At 44.9% G+C, this 23404-nt stretch overlaps 1 protein-coding gene across 3 annotated transcripts in view; it reads right to left on the bottom strand.

Annotated features, from left to right (window-relative positions):
* The window catches only part of DIAPH3 (diaphanous related formin 3), a 766072-nt gene that overhangs the window by 741982 nt on the left and 686 nt on the right, over positions 1-23404 (bottom strand). The window lies entirely within an intron of this gene.

Genomic DNA, 23404 nt, shown 5'->3' with positions numbered 1-23404 from the left:
ACTGCAGGAATATCAAACCAATAACAGTTAGTACGTGGATAATGGCAGAGCATTGGGTGTACGCACAGTACTCATCCAGGAGATCACGTCTATTCCAAATCCTTAGATGTCTAACCCCAAGAAGGGTTATATATTATTGAAACTAAGGAATACATCATCCGGCAGGTAATATCTCCTGCCATTACCAATGTCTGGCTTCTCGTTAGAAGCTCTGAAAGAGAAACGTGGATCATCACTCCTGTTTAACTGATGTTAGACACAGGGAGTCTGGACTCTGAATCGATGAAGGTGGTGGTGGTAGTGCTAGTAAAAATCTTCCGACACTTGAAATTATTCGGAACTGCATTCATACGAGTCATTAGTCCAGACATTATAAGTATGTCAACTTATTTGTCCATATATGCATATTACGCTCATACATATCCCAAGAGGCAATCTTCTCAGGGATCTTTATACACTCAGACTGCCATTGTGGGAGTAACCATATTCCATGGCTAGAGAAAAGTAGATTTCTTCCTCGTAACAGAGGGAGATTATCTACTGTGAGGCACTGAGACTATGGGGTCTTAACAGTAAGAGTCCTGGATACAGTTTCATTTATCTTAGGAGCCGCGACTGCTGTAAGAGCCACAAGTATGGGATCCTCTGCCACACGACACAGTGCTGCTGCTTCACCACAAGGTACAGAAGGCAGTGCTTTTGTCCCTGGTAAACATAACGCAACAGACTTATGGGACAAGAATCTGTCTGATTGCCGAATGTAGAGTTTGGGATGGATTAACAATAATAACAACAGTAATAAACTTTATTTATATAGCGTCAATATATTCTGCAGCGCTTTACAGTTTGACAGTTTCAAACACAACGGTCATAAGTAACCATATAATAATTAAAGCAAAATAAGACGACCCTGCTCTTGAAAGCTTACAATCTACAATGAGGCGGGGAAGATACAAAGTACCGGTGTGTATCAACAATATTTTATTTACAATGATGGCACAACCATCTCAGGGGGTGGGGGATAGATGGAGACAGTGAATGGGCTACATGCACAAACATAAAATGACTGATTAGGGAACGTGATAGGCCGCTCTGAACAAATGTGTCTTAAGGGAGCGCCCAAAACTATGCAAATTGTAGATGGTCCTAATAACTTAGGGCAAAGCATTCCGAGGCGGAAGGAATCCTTCCTTTCAACTCGTGGGATTTCCCGCTCCCGGGACAGTAGTATGTCCTTCTATAGGATTATAGAATGTATCAAAATGACGTATGTCATCTTTTAAAACTAATTATGAAATAAACTTGCCTTTAGCACTCAAGGTAGAACCTACCTGAGAGACCTGTTCCAAACAGAAGAAATGCAGATTTTACTAAGCCAATTCAAGCATATCTGTTTGCTTGACTAAGCCCTTTTGTAAAGAATGAAGTAACAGAATCTGGATCTGGGTCCAAAACACAAGGACTCCATATCCAGAGTTGAGGCCCAAGACAAAAATGTGAAGTGGTAGGCCGATGATACAATGTGCGGCCACACAACAAGGCACCAGACAGAAGGTCTGATCCAGTGGCTCACAGCCAGAGGCGAAAAAGGCACCAAGCCCGACACTGATACCCCCTGCCTTGCAAAAGGGCACCGAAACCTTATAATGCAAAATGATGCATATAGGACCTATGAAACATATAGGAACTATGGAGCAATATAATGCAATATGATGTACAAAGTTACTATGAAGCGCTATGATGCATATAGCAACTATGAAGAAATATGGTGCACAAAGGCAATTTGAAGCACTATGATGCATATAGGAACAATGAAACAATATGATGTAAATAATGAAGCAGTATGATGCAATATGATGCATGAAGTAACTATGAAGCGCTATGGTGCATATAGGAACAATGAAGCAATATGATGAATATAGGGACTATGAAGCAATATGCTGTAATATAATGCGCAAAGTCACTATGAAGCGTTATGATGCATATAGGAACCATGAAGCAATATGCTGTAATATAATGCACAAAGGCAATAAGAGCACTATGATGCATATAGGAAGTGATGCAATATGACGCACAAAGTCACTATGAAGCGCTATGATGCACATAGGAACCATGAAGCAATATGATGCAATATGAAGCACTATGATGCATATAGGAACAATGAAGCACCATTATGCATATAGGAACCATGAAGCAATATGATGCAATAGGATACAAAGTAACTATGAAGCGCTATGATGCATATCGGAACAATGAAGCACCTTGATGCATATAGGAACCATGAAGCAATATGATGCAATATGATACATGAAGTAACTATGAAACAGTATGATGCCACAGAGGCACTCAATATGATGCATAGATGTGCTATGATGCAGTATCATGCACAGAGGCACTCAATATGATGCATAGAGGCACTATTATGTAGTATTATGCACGGAGGCACTCAATATGATGCATAGAGGCAGTATTATGCAGTATTATGCACGGAGGCACTCAACATGATGCATAGAGGCACTATTATGCAGTATTATGAACGGAGGCACTCAATATGATGCACAGAGGCACTATTATGCAGTATTATGCACGGAGGCACTCAATATGATGCATAGAGGCAATATTATGCACAGAGGCACTCAATGTGATGCATAGAGGCACTATTATGCAGTATTATGCCCGGAGGCACTCAATATGATGCATAGAGGCAGTATTATGCACAGAGGCACTCAATATGATACATAGAGGCAGTATGACTAGGTCATGCCTGAAGGTGCCAAACAAGAGACCAGACTTACACTTTTAAGCAAAAAAGCAATCTATCAGAGTTCCAGATAAATCTCCACTCTGAACAATACATCTCATTTGTCAGACTGACTCCACCCGAAGGAGCTAATTAATGAGCCGCAGCTGGAGGGCAGTCTTCATGGAGACAATGTGCTGAATTAACACCTTGTGTCCTCCTATGGATGGAGTAGTTAAGTTGCAAAGAAAAGTGAAACACTTGCTTATTGAACCAGAAAATGGAAAGCATGCTTCCAAAGTCACTCTGAAGCCCGATCATAAGGCTCTGTGCAGACAAGACCTGCAACTAACTAAAGTCCAGTCATGAGATGTAGCCTGTACATATGGCCCCACCATAGCCTAGAGGTCCAAGGCATAGCTGCAAATGGGTTCCAGGTACAGCTTTGGCACAAAGGCATGAGACTAGAGTCAGCCCAGAGGCCCCGGCCATCGATGCAACATTAAACCAAGCACTCACCTGTGCTGGCTCCATACCTGCTAGAAGACAGGGGGAGCTGGTAACGCCGAGAGCCTACTGTGGAAGGAAGCGGCGTCCATTCAGAAATGCTGCATTACTGCCTGTGCCCCCTTCCGTGTTCCATTGTGGAACGCACGCCAATCAAATGTGCCGGCGCTCCTCTCTGACGTCACTGGGAGCGCAACGGCCTTCTCCACCACACGACTTTCGGAAGAAGCGGTGTTTTGCCGGTCAGCATCCGAGCCGAGAGCCCCCCCACTGGGAGGAAGCGGCTCTACCCAGGAGCCCGTCCGCTCGACTGGTCTCTGGGGCTGAGGGACTCCCCACCGGGGAGTTTCCACCCTGGGCTACTTGACAGGGGGAAGGATTGGACCTGCCGCATGATCCCCCTAAGCCCATTACACAGGCTGATGGCTGAGAAACCTCTCAAAGAGGAGTCGGCCATGGTCCGTCTGACCGGGAAAAGGGAAGGCTGGGATCCCCGAACTCTGAGTCCATCTGGTACAGCACTGATAGCTGAGGGACCTCTACCCAGTTAGTTAGGTGTCGGCCACAGACCACTTGACAGGGGGAAGAGAATCCACAGGATATATTCGCTCTAGGAGCAACCTCTCATACAACCGTCCCTGTAGGGACAGGAAAAAACACTGGAGGGTGGAGGTGGGAGGGTTCTTTTAACCTATGATCCTGTCCCGCTATAGGTCAAGGAAGGACGTCCTCCATGGTGCTGTCCTGAGGGACGTAATGGAAATTAATATTTATTTCTCTTTAGCAGCTGCACAGTTACAGCCACAGCCATCGGCTCCTGCTCCCCCTTCCCCAACGGCTTTCTGTACCATGACTCGTGTATAAGCCGAGGGGAGTGCTTTCAACAAAAAAAATGTGCTGAAAAACTCGGCCTATACACGAGTATACACGGTAATTGCAGAGTACTGCTTCACCCAGTAAACTAAGTGACACCTTGATGGAATCAGGGTCTCTTTTCCTACATTATGCTGCTCTCAGTTGTTGTAGCAAAAACCTGGTGATAGATTCCCTTTAACAGTGTCATTTTCAATCCATTTACGAAACAAAAAATGGCATAAAACATTCCGCTACATCTACCCCAGTATGCCGCCATATGAAACCCACTCAATGTTCCCCTATACAACGCCTATAGACCACAAAGATGTGCCAGAAGCTGCAGCCAACCCCAGTGTCCTGAATGGAGCTGGGCTGCAGTTCCCTGCACGTAGGTGGCAGGGAGCGGTGATGCAAAAATGGCATTAAGATTATGCTGCTGCTCTAGAGAGGATATCCAGACACGGACGACATGTGACCATAACTGGCTAACAAATCATCCTCCTAAGAGGCAGCAGAATGACGAGACAAGTGTGAGCCCAGGCAATGTTGGAATAAAAATGTTCAGGCTACTCTCGCCCTTTTTATTCCCCCCAATGCAGCTCATGAGCACTATTTGCCATACTTGTGGGTATTTAGGCCTCTGTTGGAGAGTATGGGGGGGATATTATGGCAGTTTTTCATTTAGACGTTTTGCATATTGTACTTTACCATTTGCTTTTATAATATTACTTTGAATGAGCACTAGATGTCCTATGTATATAATTTACATCCTTCACAGGCAAATGTTGGTGAACTTCTGTGAGAGACATTATAGTCTAGCAGAAGGTAAACCATCTACACCGTCGCATGCAGAAACTTCCCTTGTTTACTTACAAAATGCAACATTAGGAACTTTCACACATCAGTTTTTTTCCATCAGGCACAATCCGGCGAATTTTGAAAAAAAAAAACAGATCCGGTGCAAATTGTGAAAAACTGATGCGACAGGTACGTCTTTTTTTTTTCTGGATCCGTTTTTTTTTTGTTGTTTGTTTTATTTTTCCATCAATATAGCAGTAAGAGGGCTTGGTTTTTGCAGGACAAGTTCTACTTTTGAATTAATATCACTTATCTTATCCTGTGATGCACTGGAAAGTGAGAAACATTTATTTTAAAGTGCGGGCAAAAATTACAAGGGCGTTGAAATTCAAAAAAGTTAATAACTATATTTATTATACGGTAAAACTGACCTGTCAATATGATTCTTCAGATCAGTACAATTATGCAGATACCAAACATGCTTTTTTGATTTAAATGGCTAAAGTAAATTCTGAAATTTGTAACAAAAAAAAAATGCTTGTGTTGCCATTTTCCAAGACACGCAGCGCTTTTCATTTTCGGGATATGGGGCCGTGTGTGGGCTTCCGTTTTGTACACAGAGTTGACCTTTTTATCGATACCATTTTGGGATAGATAAATTGCTTTTATCACCTCTTATTGCATTTTATTGCAATGTTCTGGTGGCCAAAACAAAGTTGTTTTTTCCACATAACACCGTTTACTGTTCGGATTAACTTACTTTATACTTTGATAGCTCAGACTTTTACAAACACAGCAATACTAAATTTATTTTTTTCAATTTCTTTATATTAATGAGGCAAGAGAGGGGTGACTTGAACTTTTACATTTATTTGGGAAAAAATCCCTTTCTACTATATTTGTTAGTCCCCTTAGGGGACTTGAACCTGCAATCATCCAATCGCTTGATCAATACATAGTGTCACAGCACTGAACGCTGGATGTCACCGGAGAACCGTCAGTCGGCGCTCCGGCTCAATTCTGACAACTTTCTGCTCCTTCCTGCTTTGTGTAATGGTTGGAGACAGCAGGAAAAACAAGTACAGAGCTGCGCACAGATCTGAGGTTTTACCCAACAGAACTCATACCTATTATTATAGTCTATGACGTTATTCACAGGTCCGTGTACGTTTGCAGACCAAGTGGAGACTTGTCCAATTTTGATATGAGTCACCAAGTCTGTTTGATAGGAGAAGTTGGAGAAACATCTATTTTTTAATTTAATTTTTTTTTTTTCGTTTTTTACATCTAAGGCCTCTTTCACACTTCCGTCGTTTGGCATCTGCCGCAAACCATAGTTTTTGGGCAAAAAACGGATCCTGCAAATGTGCTCGCAGGATGCGTTTTTTGCCCATAGACTTGTATTAGCAACGGATGGCCACACTTCGCGTCTGTCGTGCGACGGATCCGTCGTGTTTTGGCGGACCGTCGTCACAAAAAAAGTTCAATGTAACTTTTTTTGTCCGTCGCGTCCGCCATTTTCTACCGTGCATGCACGGTCGAAACTCCGCCCCCTCCTCCCCGGACTGCAGAATGGGCAGCGGATGGGTCAAAAAACTGCATCCGCTGCCCACGTCGTGCAAAACTTTCACAACGTCCGTCGGTACGTCGGCCCGACGCATTGCGACGGACCCGTACCGACGGAAGTGTGAAAGAGGCCTAAGAAAAACTAATGAAATTATGTTGAAACTTTGATAAGAAACACTGATGGAGAGAAAAATCAGACGTCTGAACGAGTCCTGAGAAAGTCACTCCAATCAGCGAAAGATCTGTATGGATCAGAATGCAAACTACATATCAGGGGCCCGGGAAATGAATGACGGAATAAAGACTGCACACTGAAACTTAGTGCAATTACGTTAACTAAATGAAGACATCAATCTAAAAAGTAATCATTTTTATACATCAATAAGTTATCCGTAACCTTTAAGGAAGCATTCCTGTCAAAACTTTTATCCTCAATATATTGCAGTCATATTATATAGCACTGTGCATTTACAATTGCTCATTTTGCTTTCTACCCAGCTAATTCTTCTGTTTTCCATTAGGCCTATGACATCGCGTGATTAAACATAGTTAAAAGATAGCGGCACTCCAAGGGCTGTGGTATGAGAGGTGGATACCACGTTCACAAGGCCACACCGACACTGAGTCTTCCCAGGACCACTGAGATTACACCACCGGACTGCGTGTCCAAGACACTTTACCAATAACAGTGTGGACTCTGATGAAGGTCCTTGCCGACCGAAGCGTCAAATTGTAATGTGATACTGGAAATAAAATCACTTCTTTTCATCTAACACCTGAGTGCCAAGTTTCTCTACATCATGTGATCAAAAACTGACTAGCTGAAGCCATCTTAAGCTACTTCCACATTAGCGTCATGCACTGCACGTCGCAATGCGACGTTGCAGCGCACCGACGCATACTGTGCAAGCGCCGCACAACAGGGGCAGCGGATGCTGTTTTTCAACGCATCCGCTGCCCCATTGTGAGGTGCGGGGAGGCGGGGGCGGAGTTACGGCCGCACATGCGCGGTCAGAAAAGACGGGAACGACGCACCAAAAAACGTTACAAGCAACTTTTTTGGTGGCGACGGTCCGACGCAACACGACGCAACCGTCACACGACGGTTGCGACGTGTGGCAATGCGTCGCTAATGCAAGTCAATGGAGAAAAAACGCATCCTGCAAGCACTTTTGCAGGATGCGTTTTTTCTCCAAAACGACGCATAGCGACGTGCAGTGCATGACGCTAATGTGAAAGTAGCCTTAGCGCTATATAGAAGCAAGAGGTCAATGTTCCCTCATCAGTCACAGCAAAAGTCAATGACGGGGAGGGCAGAGAAGCTGGGTCAGGAGAGGATTTCTGCAGGAAGAAGACACTTCCTGTTTCTACATAGAGCAAAGAAAAAAAGATGAAAAACTGGGCAGAAAGGCAAAATGAGCAATTGTAAGTACACCATGCTATATAATATGATGAGTATTAAGAGGATACAAATTTTGATGGGAGTGCTTCTTTAAGGGGTAATTGCCATCTTCATGGATGGGATAGTGATTGAAAATTTAAACAACTTCACAGAATAATGCTTTTTAAAATCGTCAGCTGTTGTGGAGATATTTAACACTTTTCTTCACATTTTTGCACCACTCCTAGACATCAGAACACAGAGCAGAGCTTACAAAGTTTTCTATCGAGCTTGTAAGAACTGCTTTAAAGCTGGTGGGATTTCCAGAGTGAGTTTTTACCTCTTTATAGCAGCCATAGTTAGCACAGCACTTTCAACCTAGACTGCAACGGTAGTCGGTCTTCAAGGCAATAAGAAGTGTTAATATCTCAAGACAAACTGCATTAACAAGCAGGAAATGAGAAAAGTGATGGAATTTCAAGCACGATCAGACATTGACAATCTGATGCCAGTCTAAAAAAAATAAAAAAAAGCAGGCTTATGCTCATCGTGTCAGTAACACTGGTCCATGAGTGACTCCGTGTTCTTGTCCGCACCATGGGTGGATGCAGCAGCTGTCTGTTACATTCACTCTTCCACACAGACCAGACAAGTGCAGGCTGCGATTTTTTTTTCACCTTGATCATTGATATGCGTAGAAAATTGCTGGTGTGCATTTACAGATATCAGTTGGGGCTTTTTTTCTACATATCAGTATTTTCTAATACGGATATTGACACATCTGAAGCCAAGTTGTGTGCCGGTCAGGCTGTCCAAACCAGATCAGAAAGTGCATCATGCCACATTTCTCACTGGCTCTAAAATGATTTTGTGTAATAACTGATGTGCTGGATCTATGGAAACCATCCCATAGAATTCGAGGAGATCCTGCCCCACATTAGTTTCTGTCTGATGTTTTTGTCCCATTTTGGAAAGAAAAAATAAGTCTAATTGGCTCAACTTTGCAAATATTTAACATTTGTCTGTGCGCTCAAAGAAATACATTCTGAAACTTTGATGACAAGGTAAAACTAAACACAGCTGCAGCTTCTGGCAACTATCGGAGGATTAACCCTGAAGGGGTTCCACTTTGACAGCGCTGCAGCCAATAATGGAGCTCAGTAGCCCTACCGAAGCTGCCAACAGGAGTCGCTGAGCTCAATGAATGGCTACAGCGCGGTCTACTCCATGTAAGTGCTGCAGAGAATAAGACACAGAAGCAGCGCTGGAGACTCCGCAATGGACCTGAGGAACATCGGCATGCTGTGAATGGCTCCGCAAATCAGAGCACACGCACCCACTCCAAATCTATGGGTGATTGTAAAACAGCACGTAAGGGGGAAGGAGAAAGACAATACATGAGCAATGAGCACACCTGTGTAAGGGGGTTACCTTCTCTGCTCCGTGCCTGGAACCACTTAGCTGTGCAGCAGGTTTCCCTGGAGGCAGACTTAGAGATCGGGACAGGAAGGAAGCCGGGCTGAGGGAGAAAAAGGGCGTGCGTTCCAGGGCTAGAGCAGCGTGTACTGGAGAGAGCAGCAGGGAGAGCAGCGGATACAGCGGCCACAACAGCACGCAGCTGCGCTCGGGGGAAGAGAGAGAGAGCTCCCGGTCAGAGGACTGATACAGGGAGATTGTCCAGAAAGACTGCATCTTGTGAGTATGTGAAAACGGACTCTGCTGTGACTGGAGAGGTGCGCCCTGACGCCCGTGCAGAGACAGTGGCCCGTGCAAAGACAGTGGCCTGTGCAGAGACAGTGGACAGTGGCCCCTCGTACCCACTGTATTAGTGCAGAGCCCCTGATTCCTGTTGAGAGACACAATAATAGACTGAGCATCATTCTCCCGAGATAGGCTGCACTTTTGAAGCAAAAGACTCAGAGCACGGGGGACCCCATTTGCCTAACATCCCCTCTGCCCACCACAGTAACCCCTTAAACCCCAGGTTGCGGGTTCCTAGAGACTACACTGCCCATGGATAACAGAGGGACGATAAATGCCGCTGTTTCTCGGCGACTACGTTGGAGAAGACGACCCTACAAGCAAGTCCTCATCAGACTGACAAGTGTTTTCCCAAGAAATTCCGTTTACTACTGTTATACTGTTTGACTGTCTGGGAACTTATACTGCTTCCCATATATTTGCCCAGTTATTTTATCAGTTTATATTCTACTGTTTTCTCCCTGCGAGGAGAATATTGCTCCTGTTAATAAACCCCTCTCAACAGTTGGTCTGTCTGTTCCGTGGTGACATACTCTACCCTACACTCTATTACACCTGAATACTGATCAAGGTCTATATTTTTATTAAAGGGTTAGAGCGAGGCCATGCCTACTAGAAGTATGGATAACTCATACATACGCTACAGTCCTGGCTCAGAAACCAGCGAATCTACACAGCACACAGTGCGCTAACTGAGAGGATTCATAAGTCTGCAGTCACACAGAGTGAATGCAGACTTATCTATTTGGACAGGCAACCCCTTTAAGCAGCACCATATAAAACACACCTTTAGGCTAAGTGCACACGTTGCGGCAATTCCGCAACTCCTGCCGCGGGTATATCACATGCGGAATAGGAATGCATGTTCCCGCTAAACACTAGCGTTTTCCAAGCTATCTGTAGCATTGCTTGGAAAACTGATTGACAGGTTGGTCATGCTTGTCAAACATAGTGTTTAACAAGTGTGACCAACTTTTTACTATTGATGCTGCTATGCATCCACCACGAGATAGTCTTGTGTGTGGCATTCGCATTTCACTCCTGCCAAATTCCTTCTTCCTTTATAAACAACGTACAGATACATATAGAAGAAAATGTTTTCACTGTGAAATCATATTGGAAAATGTGTCCTAAAAGAGCTGCCAAAGTGAGTTTCTAAAGGAGTAAGGAGGTCGCAATCTGCCATCCAAAAAGTGTAGTGTCATTGGGGAAGCTGGAACGTTCAGGAACATTACTGGGTAGGTAGGCATGATGGAGGACATCCAAAAATGTCCAAGGAAACAATTCAAGACGTGAAACAGCGACTGCTGGCATTTTGACATAAATCATTGCATTTTCTAAATGTCAACAAGAAGGCAAGAAAGGTCATGTTCGCCCATACAGAGTCACTCTCATTCAAGAATCACGAGGAAAGATTTTGATATTGCCAGATTATTTCTTTGTAGCCATTTGCCGTTTCAAGTGCACAGTAACAAGCCACAAACATTGCAGGCCCTGTGAGAGCATACAGCAGGAAATTCAGGCCATGACCCCAAACATACCTGCAGAACACATTCAGCACTATAGAACGGCGCGTGCAGACATGCTTGGATAAGAACCGTGCACATTTTCAACCCCTGCTTTAAAACATCAGTGTCTTGTGAACCTAAGTATGTACAGTCCAAATTTCAGTACAATAGAAAATTTCTTTTAGAGGTTACATCAATTTCTCTGGGTAAAGAGTGGATCACCCTGTATATATGATGCACAAGTCTTCAAGTGATTAAACTACTTTCATTTTCAGAAGATGCAGCAAATCTGGTTGTGTCATAAGCAGTAAGAGCGTCACCGATCCATAGATTGAGATAAGTCCAGCATAGGATCCAGTCTTCCTGAAGATCAGGAACGTCTCTCCTGCAATACTGAGGTCTGCATGAAGAATAACGTGAAAAGTTCTGCTTTCCATCATAAGACGACCCAACTGTGCCAAATCTATCTCAAGGCAATCACCACCAGCGAATAAAAAATCCTGCATACTTAGAATGGTATCCGTTAGGTTTTGCTTAAAGGGTTATTCCAGTATCATAATGCGGCACATGCAGAATAAATCACAGGTGCCAATACAACTTATTTTTAAATCTGCACGGATTTACAGCTAACTGCATCCCAATGATGACCTCCCAGGGCTCTCTAAACTATTGCCACTCGATCCGTCCCCAAGTAGTTCTAAAGCAGTCATTGGAGCATGCTCAGATGCACCTCATGAACCTTTACAATAAGGCCATGTTCACACGATGCGTTTTTTACTGCGGAACCGCCGCGATTTTGCCGCTGCGGGTCCGCAGCTGTTTTCCATGCAGGGTACAGTACAATGTAACCCTATGGAAAACAGGAAACGCTGTGCACATGATGCTGAAATTCACTAAAAAAGCCGCGCTGAATAGCTGCGGTAAAAAAGGACCATGTCACTTCTTTGTGCGGAACTGCAGCGGTTCGGCACCCATAGACCTCCATTGTGAGGTCAAACCCGCAGTAAAACCCGCAGATCAAAAATATATCTGCGGGTTTTATTGCGGTTATGGGTGGAGAAACCGCTGCAGCAGGAAGTGCGGGGAAGCGGGAGGAAGTGCGTGGGCGGAAGTGCTTGGGCGGAGTGTGTTCCTGTATCCCGAAGAGACATGGAGGCATACCGTCGCATGGGGATCGATGTCGGCCGTTTGATAGATTTGGTATGTGTGTGTGTGTGTGTGTGTGTGTCTCTGTCTGTGTGTGTGTGTATGTGTGTGTGTCCCCATGGGACGCTAGTGCCACCATTGTGCTAAGTCGCCGTATGGGACTACTACTCCCATCCGGTATTAGGATGGGAGAGTTGTCCCTGTGTCCGGCGACTTAGCACAGTTGTAAAGTTACACAAAACACAAACACACACAATACACATACATGACACACAGTACATACAACATATAACACAGAGTATATACTCACCAACAGCACACTGGTAGGCGAAGCCCTCGATCCCCTAGAAAAAATCCCAAAATAAAAAATCTAATTCATACTCCCTGTCCGCAGAATCTATAAAACGAGTGTCCCACGCCGATCGGCTGCTCTCCGGCGATACACTGCCAGGAGCGAAGCTCCTAGCAGTGTATCGCGTACTGTTCCGGAGTTCAATGGCTCCGGCGTCTCAGTTAACGGCAGTACAGCTGCGTTGAACTTTCCCACGCAGCACTGCCGTTAAGCGAGAGTGCCGGGGTCAATGACCTCCGGTAAACTCGCTCGCGCATGCGCAGTGACACACCGACAGGAACTATGGCTCCTGTCAGTGTGTTGCTGCAGCCGTGGAGAGCAGACATATCTCTGGATGTGTCTGTTCTCCATGGAAGATCTTTGTGGGACCCTCGATGGATTTCTACGGACAGGGCCAGGGAGTATGAATTTGTTTTTTTATTTTGCGTCTTTCAGGTCGAGGGTCTTCAGGACGGGTTGAGCGTACAATAAAATATGGTCAAAAAGTGGGTGTCTTTATTTCATTAAAATATTTTTTTTCTAGTGTTTGTGGGGTTTTTTTAACCCTTTCATTGGATTAATAATGGATAGGCGTCTTATTGACACCTCTCCATTATTAACCGGGCTTAATGCCACCTTACAATAGCAAGGTGGCATTAACCCCTCATTACCCCATATCCCACCGCTGCACGGGAGTGGGAAGAGAGGGGCTAAGTGCCGGAATTGGCACATCATTTTGATGCGCCTTTTCTGGGGCGGCTGCGGGCTTATATTTGTAGCCAGGGGGGGGGGGGGAAATATCCATGGCCCCTTTCCTAGGCTATGAATATAAGCCCACGGCTGTCTGCGTAGCCTTTCTGGCCTAAAAATATAGGGGGACCCCAACACTTTTTTTGGGGGGGGCTCTCCCTTTATTTCTGAGCCAGAAAGGCTACGCAGACAGCTGTGGGCTTCATATTCATGGCCTGGGAACAGCCATGGGTATTTTAACCCCTTACCAGGCCACAAATATTGGCCCGCAGCAGTCTGCCTAGCCTTTCTGGCCTAAAAATATAGGGGGACCCTATGTCATTTTTTTTTTGGGGGGGGGGTCCCCCCTATATTTTTATCATTTTAAGAGCATTAATAATGGATAGGCGTCTTATAGACGCCTCTCCATTATTAACCGGGATTAATGCCACCTTAAATACGTGGCACTTAAATACGTGATACGTGGCACTTAAATACATGATACGTGGCACTGAAATACGTGATACGTGGCACTGAAATACGTGATACGTGGCACTGAAATACGTGATACGTGGCACTGAAATACGTGATACGTGGCACTGAAATACGTGATACGTGGCACTGAAATACGTGATACGTGGCACTGAAATACGTGATACGTGGCACTGAAATACGTGGCACTGAAATACGTGGCACTGAAATACGTGGCACTGAAATACGTGGCACTGAAATACGTGGCACTGAAATACGTGGCACTGAAATACGTGGCACTGAAATACGTGGCACTGAAATACGTGGCACTGAAATACGTGATACGTGGCACTTAAATAGCTGGATAGAGCTGGATCCGCGGGCTGTGATCTGGCCTACGCTCAGCACTCAGCGGAGCGCTGTCATTCAAAACACGTCCACTCATTTTGGTGTTTAGTCCCAAAATGGAGGATGGAAGAAGAAAAGGGTTGGACAAGGAAATGACATTTCTTTTTTTTTTTTCCCCACTGCAGTTAAAGCTTTATTTGTGTCAAACACAGACAATCTGCAGAGAAAACTGCATAAAAAACCCGCACTAAAAACCGCATCAAAAAACGCACCAAAAACGCACCAAAAACCGCACCTGCGTTTTCTGCCAAGAGCTGCGGTTTTTAGTGCAGAAAAACAGCAGGGAAATCAGGAACGTGTGAACATGGCCTAAAACATCTAACAGGCATGTTTTAGCACAGATCAGCATTGTTATGTGAAGCTCCTACTGATGTCAGCTATATTTGCACAGAATGACCCTGTCTAATTCATGAAAACAGATGCACATACGACCCAGCCTACTTCAACCTCATTGTCCCAAGAGCCGCCTTATAGTACAGCTCAGTTCTGAAATCAGGGGAAGCATAATGCACTGAAAATCCCCATGATCATCCCCACCAGCAATGAAATGTGGAGCTTATAAATAGTAATGAATATTGGCCAATCAGACAGTCGCTACATTCAAGACCATCAATGTTGAGATCTCTATCAGGAAGCCCACATGAGAGCAGACAGAAGGGCCTGCAGCACTTAGGAGACACAGCGTGCTGCTGATAAGAATAGGACCACCCATTTAGATCAGAGGCTGGATGCACAGTGGGGATGCGTCAGGAGGTCAAATCTGCTAACAGCGGTGAAACGCGCGTCGAGGTGCATCTCAGCAGACTCCATACCCCATCCACAATGACTACAGGTAATATAAGTTTGTGACTCATTGCTACATTAATATACACTCACTGGCCACTTTATTAGGTACACCTGTCCAACTTCTTGTTAACACTTAATTTCTAATCAGCCAATCACATGGCGGCAACTCAGTGCATTTAGGCATGTAGACATGGTCAAGACAATCTCCTGCAGTTCAAACCGAGCACCAGTATGGGGAAGAAAGGTGATTTGAGTGCCTTTGAACGTGGCATGGTTGTTGGTGCCAGAAGGGCTGGTCTGAGTATTTCAGAAACTGCTGATCTACTGGGATTTTCACGCACAACCATCTCTAGGGTTTACAGAGAATGGTCCGAAAAAGAAAAAAAAATCCAGTGAGCGGCAGTTCTGTGGGCGGAAATGCCTTGTTGATGCCAGAGGTCAGAGGAGAATGGGCAGACTGGTTCGAGCTGATAGAAAGGCAACAGTGACTCAAATCGCCACCCGTTACAACCAAGGTAGGCCTAAGAGCATCTCTGAACGCACAGTGCGTCGAACTTTGAGGCAGATGGGCTACAGCAGCAGAAGACCACACCGGGTACCACTCCTTTCAGCTAAGAACAGGAAACTGAGGCTACAATTTGTACAAGCTCATCGAAATTGGACAGTAGAAGATTGGAAAAACGTTGCTTGGTCTGATGAGTCTCGATTTCTGCTGCGACATTCGGATGGTAGGGTCAGAATTTGGCGTAAACAACATGAAAGCATGGATCCATCCTGCCTTGTATGGAGCATCTTTGGGATGTGCAGCCGACAAATCTGCGGCAACTGTGTGATGCCATCATGTCAATATGGGCCAAAATCTCTGAGGAATGCTTCCAGCACCTTGTTGAATCTATGCCACGAAGAATTGAGGCAGTTCTGAAGGCAAAAGGGGGTCCAACCCGTTACTAGCATGGTGTACCTAATAAAGTGGCCGGTGAGTGTATATGCTTCCTGCAGTTAGGATATGATACATGCAGGCATTATACCTTGGACATCTGTACCTGACTATAAATGCTGTAAGATAGTATTGAAATACAATTACATGAGTTGAACTTTTGGCACTTTTTGTTATTTAGATACACATAGCATATCAATTGATTATTAACTTATTAGTCATTGTCATACATGGTCTGTAGCTACAACCTGATATATTGTAAGACCAGTCATGGTTCACATTGACATACTGTTACGTGGAAAGTGGGGACTTTTACCTTGCATATCTTATTAATTTAATTATGGATATTTACTAATGATATTTGCTGATAATTCATGATATGTGGGTTTGCCCCTTTGGTGTTATTGTCTGCTTTCCAGTCTTCTGTTACATGTCCCAAGCATTTTTAGTCCTTTTTCATCATTGATTGCAATATTGTGTATGATTTTTTTTTAATAAAACGTATATTTTTATAATATTTGGATCGTATACTCCTTCGCTATTCCACTCTTGGTATATCCTTATCTCTGCGTCCAAAGCGCTGCCGTCTATTGAACACAGGTGATTCCACATGTGATCACAGAACCGTGCGGATTCACCGCGTCCAATACATTCTAAGGTGAAATTTCTCCTGCTGAGACATGCTGCAGTCTGGAGACGTGCCGCATACCCATCTCTGCGGGTGAGCCGCGGGTGTCTGTGGACGCATGGTGGGCATAGGACTTCTTGAAATCCCATCCACTATGCTGAAGCAGCTGGACGCTGCACAAGTACGCAGCTTCCAATCCACAATGTTTACTGATTGTGTGCACATACCCTATGTCTTTGGAGAGTGGGAGGAAACCCACACAGCCACAAGAACATACAAGCCTCTTGCAGATGTTGTCCTTGGTGGGATTTGAAACCAGGAGCCCAGTGCTGCAAGACTGCAGTGTCTTGTTTATTTTTCAACAGGACAATGACCCCAAACACACCTCCAGGCTGTGTAAGAGCTATTTGACCAAGAAGGAGAGTGATGGGGTGCTACGCCAGATGACCTGGCCTCCACAGTCACCAGACCTGAACCCAATCGAGATGGTTTGGGGTGAGCTGGACCACAGAGTGAAGGCGAAAGGGCCAACAAGTGCTAAGCATCTCTGGGAACTCCTTCAAGATTGTTGGAAGACCATTCCCGGTGACTACCTCTTGAAGCTTATCAAGAAAATGCCAAGAGTGTGCAAAGCAGTCATCAAAGCAAATGGTGGCTATTTTGAAGAACCTAGAATATAAGACATAATTTCAGTTGTTTCACACTTTTTTGTTAAGCATATAATTCCACATGTGTTAATTCATAGTTTTGATGCCTTCAGTGTGAATGTACAATTTTCATAGTCATGAAAATACAGAAAAATCTTTAAATGAGAAGGTGTGTCCAAACTTTTGGTCTGTACTTTATATAGAGCAGTCTCGGTGTATTCTATGTGATGTATATAGGGCAGTCTCGGTGTATTCTATGTGATGTATATAGAGAAGTCTCGGTGTATTCTATTTGATGTATATAGGGCAGTCTCGGTGTATTCTATGTGATGTATATAGGGCAGTCTCGGTGTATTCTATGTGATGTATATAAAGCAGTCTCGGTGTATTCTATGTGATGTATATAGGGCAGTCTCTGTGTATACTATGTGATGTATATAGGGCAGTCTCTGTGTATACTATGTGATGTATATAGGGCAGTCTCTGTGTATACTATGTGATGTATATAGGGCAGTCTCGGTGTATTCTATGTGATGTATATAGGGCAGTCTCTGTGTATACTATGTGATGTATATAGGGCAGTCTGGGTGTATTATATTTGATGTATATAGGGCAGTCTCGGTGTATTCTATTTGATGTATATAGAGCAGTCTCGGTGTATTCTATGTGATGTGTATAGGGCAGTCTCGGTGTATTCTATGTGATGTATATAGGGCAGTCTCGGTGTATTCTATGTGATGTATATAGAGCAGTCTCAGTGTATTCTATGTGATGTATATACAGCAGTCTCTGTGTATACTATGTGATGTATATAGGGCAGTCGGTCTCCTCTATGATGCGGCATCCCGCGGCCATTTTCCTGAAGCCGCGGCCAGCAGAGCGCCGCTTCTGCGCACGCGCGGCCAAAGGAAGATGGCCGCGCCCACCGATCACCAATGAAATAACGAACAGCGCGCTCTTTTAAATCCCCTGGCAGAGGTTTCGGGACCTTGGGCATGCGCACACCACTACGCCACCAACGGAAAACTACGCAAAATCTGGGGGAAGACAACACGCCCTTTTGACCAGACCAGCCTGATTGACAGGCGAAAACGGAGACTTTGCAAAGGTATTTCGGCAACTTAGGTGGGTAATAAACGCATAACAAACACACTAATGTAACGCCCACCTCTGCCCCTATTTAACGCTATTTTTATCCCATCTTCCAAAAACGTGGTGACAGGTTCCCTTTAAGAGTCTCCTCTTTCCTCCACTCATTACCTGTAGTAATGGCACCTGTTTAAACTTGTTATCAGTATAAAAAGACACCTGTGCACACCCTCAAACAGTCTGACTCCAAACTCCACTATGGTGAAGACCAAAGAGCTGTCAAAGGACACCAGAAACAAAATTGTAGCCCTGCACCAGGCTGGGAAGACTGAATCTGCAATAGCCAACCAGCTTGGAGTGAAGAAATCAACAGTGGGAGCAATAATTAGAAAATGGAAGACATTCAAGACCACTGATAATCTCCCTCGATCTGGGGCTCCACGCAAAATCCCACCCCGTGGGGTCAGAATGATCACAAGAACGGTGAGCAAAAATCCCAGAACCACGCGGGGGGACCTAGTGAATGAACTGCAGAGAGCTGGGACCAATGTAACAAGGCCTACCATAAGTAACACACTACGCCACCATGGACTCAGATCCTGCAGTGCCAGACGTGTCCCACTGCTTAAGCCAGTACATGTCCGGGCCCGTCTGAAGTTTGCTAGAGAGCATTTGGAGGATCCAGAGGAGTTTTGGGAGAATGTCCTATGGTCTGATGAAACCAAACTGGAACTGTTTGGTAGAAACACAACTTGTCGTGTTTGGAGGAAAAAGAATACTGAGTTGCATCCATCAAACACCATACCTACTGTAAAGCATGGTGGTGGAAACATCATGCTTTGGGGCTGTTTCTCTGCAAAGGGGCCAGGACGACTGATCCGGGTACATGAAAGAATGAATGGGGCCATGTATCGTGAGATTTTGAGTGCAAACCTCCTTCCATCAGCAAGGGCATTAAAGATGAAACGTGGCTGGGTCTTTCAACATGACAATGATCCAAAGCACACCGCCAGGGCAACGAAGGAGTGGCTTCGTAAGAAGCATTTCAAGGTCCTGGAGTGGCCTAGCCAGTCTCCAGATCTCAACCCTATAGAAAACCTTTGGAGGGAGTTGAAAGTCCGTGTTGCCAAGCGAAAAGCCAAAAACATCACTGCTCTCGAGGAGATCTGCATGGAGGAATGGGCCAACATACCAACAACAGTGTGTGGCAACCTTGTGAAGACTTACAGAAAACGTTTGACCTCTGTCATTGCCAACAAAGGATATATTACAAAGTATTGAAATGAAATTTTGTTTCTGACCAAATACTTATTTTCCACCATAATATGCAAATAAAATGATAAAAAAAACAGACAATGTGATTTTCTGGATTTTTTTTTCTCAGTTTGTCTCCCATAGTTGAGGTCTACCTATGATGTAAATTATAGACGCCTCTCATCTTTTTAAGTGGTGGAACTTGCACTATTGCTGACTGACTAAATACTTTTTTGCCCCACTGTATGTCTTTCTTATACACCGGAGACCAGAACTGTGCACAGTATTCTAAGTGTGGTCGAACTAGTGACTTGTATAGAGGTAAAATTATGTTCTCCTCATGAGCATCTATGCCTCTTTTAATGCATCCCATTATTTTATTTGCCTTAGAAGCAGCTGCCTGACACTGGCCACTGAATAGGAGTTTGTCATCCACCCATACACCCAGGTCTTTTTCATTGACGGTTTTGCCCAGAATTTTAGAATTAAGCACATAGTTATACATCATATTACTTCTACCCAAGTGCATGACCTTACATTTATCCCCATTAAAGCTCATTTGCCATTTATCAGCCCAAGCTTCTAGTTTACACAAATCATTCTGTAATATAAAATTGTCCTCCTCTGTATTGATTACCCTGCAGAGTTTAGTGTCATCTGCAAATATTGAAATTCTACTCTGAATATAGGGCAGTCTCGGTGTATTCTATGTGATGTATATAGGGAGGTCTCCTCTATGATGTATATAGGGCAGTCTTGGTGTATTCTATTTAATGTATATAGAGCAGTCTCGGTGTATTCTATGTGATGTATATAGGGCAGTCTCGGTGTATTCTATGTGATGTATATAGGGCAGTCTCGGTGTATTCTATGTGATGTATATAAAGCAGTCTCGGTGTATTCCATGTGACGTATATAGGGCAGTCTCGGTGTATTCTATGTGATGTATATAGGGCAGTCTCTGTGTATACTATGTGATGTATATAGAGCAGTCTTGGTGTATTCTATGTGATGTATATAGGGCAGTCTCGGTGTATTCTATGTGATGTATATAGGGCAGTCTCTGTGTATACTATGTGATGTATATAGAGCAGTCTCGGTGTATTCTATTTGATGTATATAGGGCAGTCTCGGTGTATTCTATGTGATGTATATACAGCAGTCTCTGTGTATACTATGTGATGTATATAGGGCAGTCGGTCTCCTCTATGATGTATATAGAGCAGTCTTGGTGTATTCTATGTGATGTATATAGGGCAGTCTCGGTGTATTCTATGTGATGTATATAGGGCAGTCTCTGTGTATACTATGTGATGTATATAGAGCAGTCTCGGTGTATTCTATTTGATGTATATAGGGCAGTCTCGGTGTATTCTATGTGATGTATATACAGCAGTCTCTGTGTATACTATGTGATGTATATAGGGCAGTCGGTCTCCTCTATGATGTATATAGAGCAGTCTCGGTGTATTCTATGTGATGTATATAGGGCAGTCGGTCTCCTCTATGATGTATATAGAGCAGTCTTGGTGTATACTATGTGATGTATATAGGGCAGTCGGTCTCCTCTATGATGTATATAGAGCAGTCTCGGTGTATTCTATGTGATGTATATAGGGCAGTCGGTCTCCTCTATGATGTATATAGACCAGTCTCGGTGTATACTATGTGATGTATATAGGGGGCAGTCGGTCTCCTCTATGATGTATATAGGCCAGTCTCGGTGTATTCTATGTGATGTACAGTATATAGGGCAGTCGGTCTCCTCTATGATGTATATAGAGCAGTCTCGGTGTATACTATGTGATGTATATAGGGCAGTCGGTCTCCTCTATGATGTATATGGAGCAGTCTCGGTGTATACTATGTGATGTATATAGGGCAGTCGGTCTCTATGATGTATATAGAGCAGTCTCGGTGTATTCTATGTGATGTATATAGGGCAGTCGGTCTCCTCTATGATGTATATAGAGCAGTCTCGGTGTATACTATGTGATGTATATAGGGGGCAGTCGGTCTCCTCTATGATGTATATAGAGCGGTCTCGGTGTATACTATGTGATGTACACTTCAGACCTCCCATTGCGTGAGTTCTATAAATGTTACATAACCATTGATGAATTTCCCCCTGTAAGGAGATCTGCAGTGTAATGTACATCTGTGTTCAGAAAATACATCGCAATGAGTCACCCGTGCTCCAGACTGATGCAAATCTGGAAAAGCAGTTCAAGTAGCAACATCACTACGTCACACCAAAGAGAAGCAGCTCCAGCCATCACATTAGGAATGACGGACCGTTTGACCAAATATAGCATGATCATCGTCCAAGTGATAATTTTCTATGGCCCATGAATGATGTTCTAAGTATCCAAATGGCCCCAGGCAGAGAAAGGGCTCCCCACCCATGGTACAGAATACGCAAGTGTTTTCCTGAGGCTAGCCGGATGGCGCCGTCCCCTGCGCTCCTCTGATGATGGTAAAGCTTCCGCCGTTGGCAGCCGGCGGAGCACTCATACCAGACCTGCGTCCATGCTATTGGCCAGAAGGGCCAATATTCAGGAGCACACTACCCCAGCAAACAGGAAGCTGAGAGATGGCAGAGACAAATAAAATATCCTACCGTTTTCTGTATACAGCTCCCATGCAAAGCATTGTAGGTTATCAATGACTGACTGCAGCGGTTGTGTGCCAACATGGTATATAATCACTGTAATGTAAAAAGAAATCGGGGGGTCTATGGAATTACTCGTATCGGAGCAGCGGGGGACATAATTAGGGAAATATCTAGGGTACAACATGGCCGCTATCCCTCTACTGTGCGTTAGTAGGAGCGACTGGCGATCATCACAGGCCGCACCAGGATGAAGCCCAGGGAGGAGCGGCCAGAAAGCAATAGGTTCCAAAGGACCGAACCAAGGATGCTACATAGGAGAAGTCCTAAATGAATAGGAGGGCGGCATCAGACGGAGGGCACCAGCACCATCATACCTGTGTGGCAGATCTGCACCTAGGATGCAGGAGACCCGCGGAGCAGAGGCAGACCCCAGCAGGAAACCACGAGGGATGTCCAACTACATGTAACATGGTTATCTCCTGACATTTCCCGTCAGCGGGCACGGTCACATGTACAGAGAACGGCAGGACTGGCACAATTTACGAGACTAATCTGTGAATAAGCGGAGTTCTGGTCCCTATATGTAGACAGCGGGCACAGACTGGCACTACGGCTGGGGGCCCCACCACACACACAGATCACGGGTACAGAGGGAGGGCGACAGCCTCAGGGTCTGCCGGTGTAGAGAAAGGGTTAATAATGACAGGACACGGTCAGACAGCGGGCACAGACTGGCACTACAGCTGGGGACCCAGCCACACATACAGATCGCGGGTACAGAGGGAGGTGACAGCCTGAGGCTCTGCCGGTGTAGAGAAAGGGTTAATAATGACAGGACACAGTCAGACAGCGGGCACAGACTGGCACTACAGCTGGGGGCCCCGCCACACACACAGATCGCGGGTACAGAGGGAGGTGACAGCCTGAGGGTCTGCCGGTGTAGAGAAAGGGTTAATAATGACAGGACACGGTCAGACAGCAGGCACAGACTGGCACTACACCTGGGGACCCAGCCACACATACAGATCGCGGGTACAGAGGGAGGCGACAGCCTGAGGCTCTGCCGGTGTAGAGAAAGGGTTAATAATGACAGGACACGGGTCACATAGCGGGCACAGACTGGCACTACACCTGGGGACCCAGCCACACATACAGATCGCGGGTACAGAGGGAGGTGACAGCCTGAGGCTCTGCCGCTGTAGAGAAAGGGTTAATAATGACAGGACACGGGTCACATAGCGGGCACAG

This window comes from Ranitomeya variabilis, chromosome 3, assembly GCF_051348905.1.
Source record: "Ranitomeya variabilis isolate aRanVar5 chromosome 3, aRanVar5.hap1, whole genome shotgun sequence".
Classification (NCBI taxonomy): domain Eukaryota; kingdom Metazoa; phylum Chordata; class Amphibia; order Anura; family Dendrobatidae; genus Ranitomeya; species Ranitomeya variabilis.
Note: the sequence above shows the minus strand (reverse complement) of the source record. Positions and strands in the feature narration are given on the sequence as shown.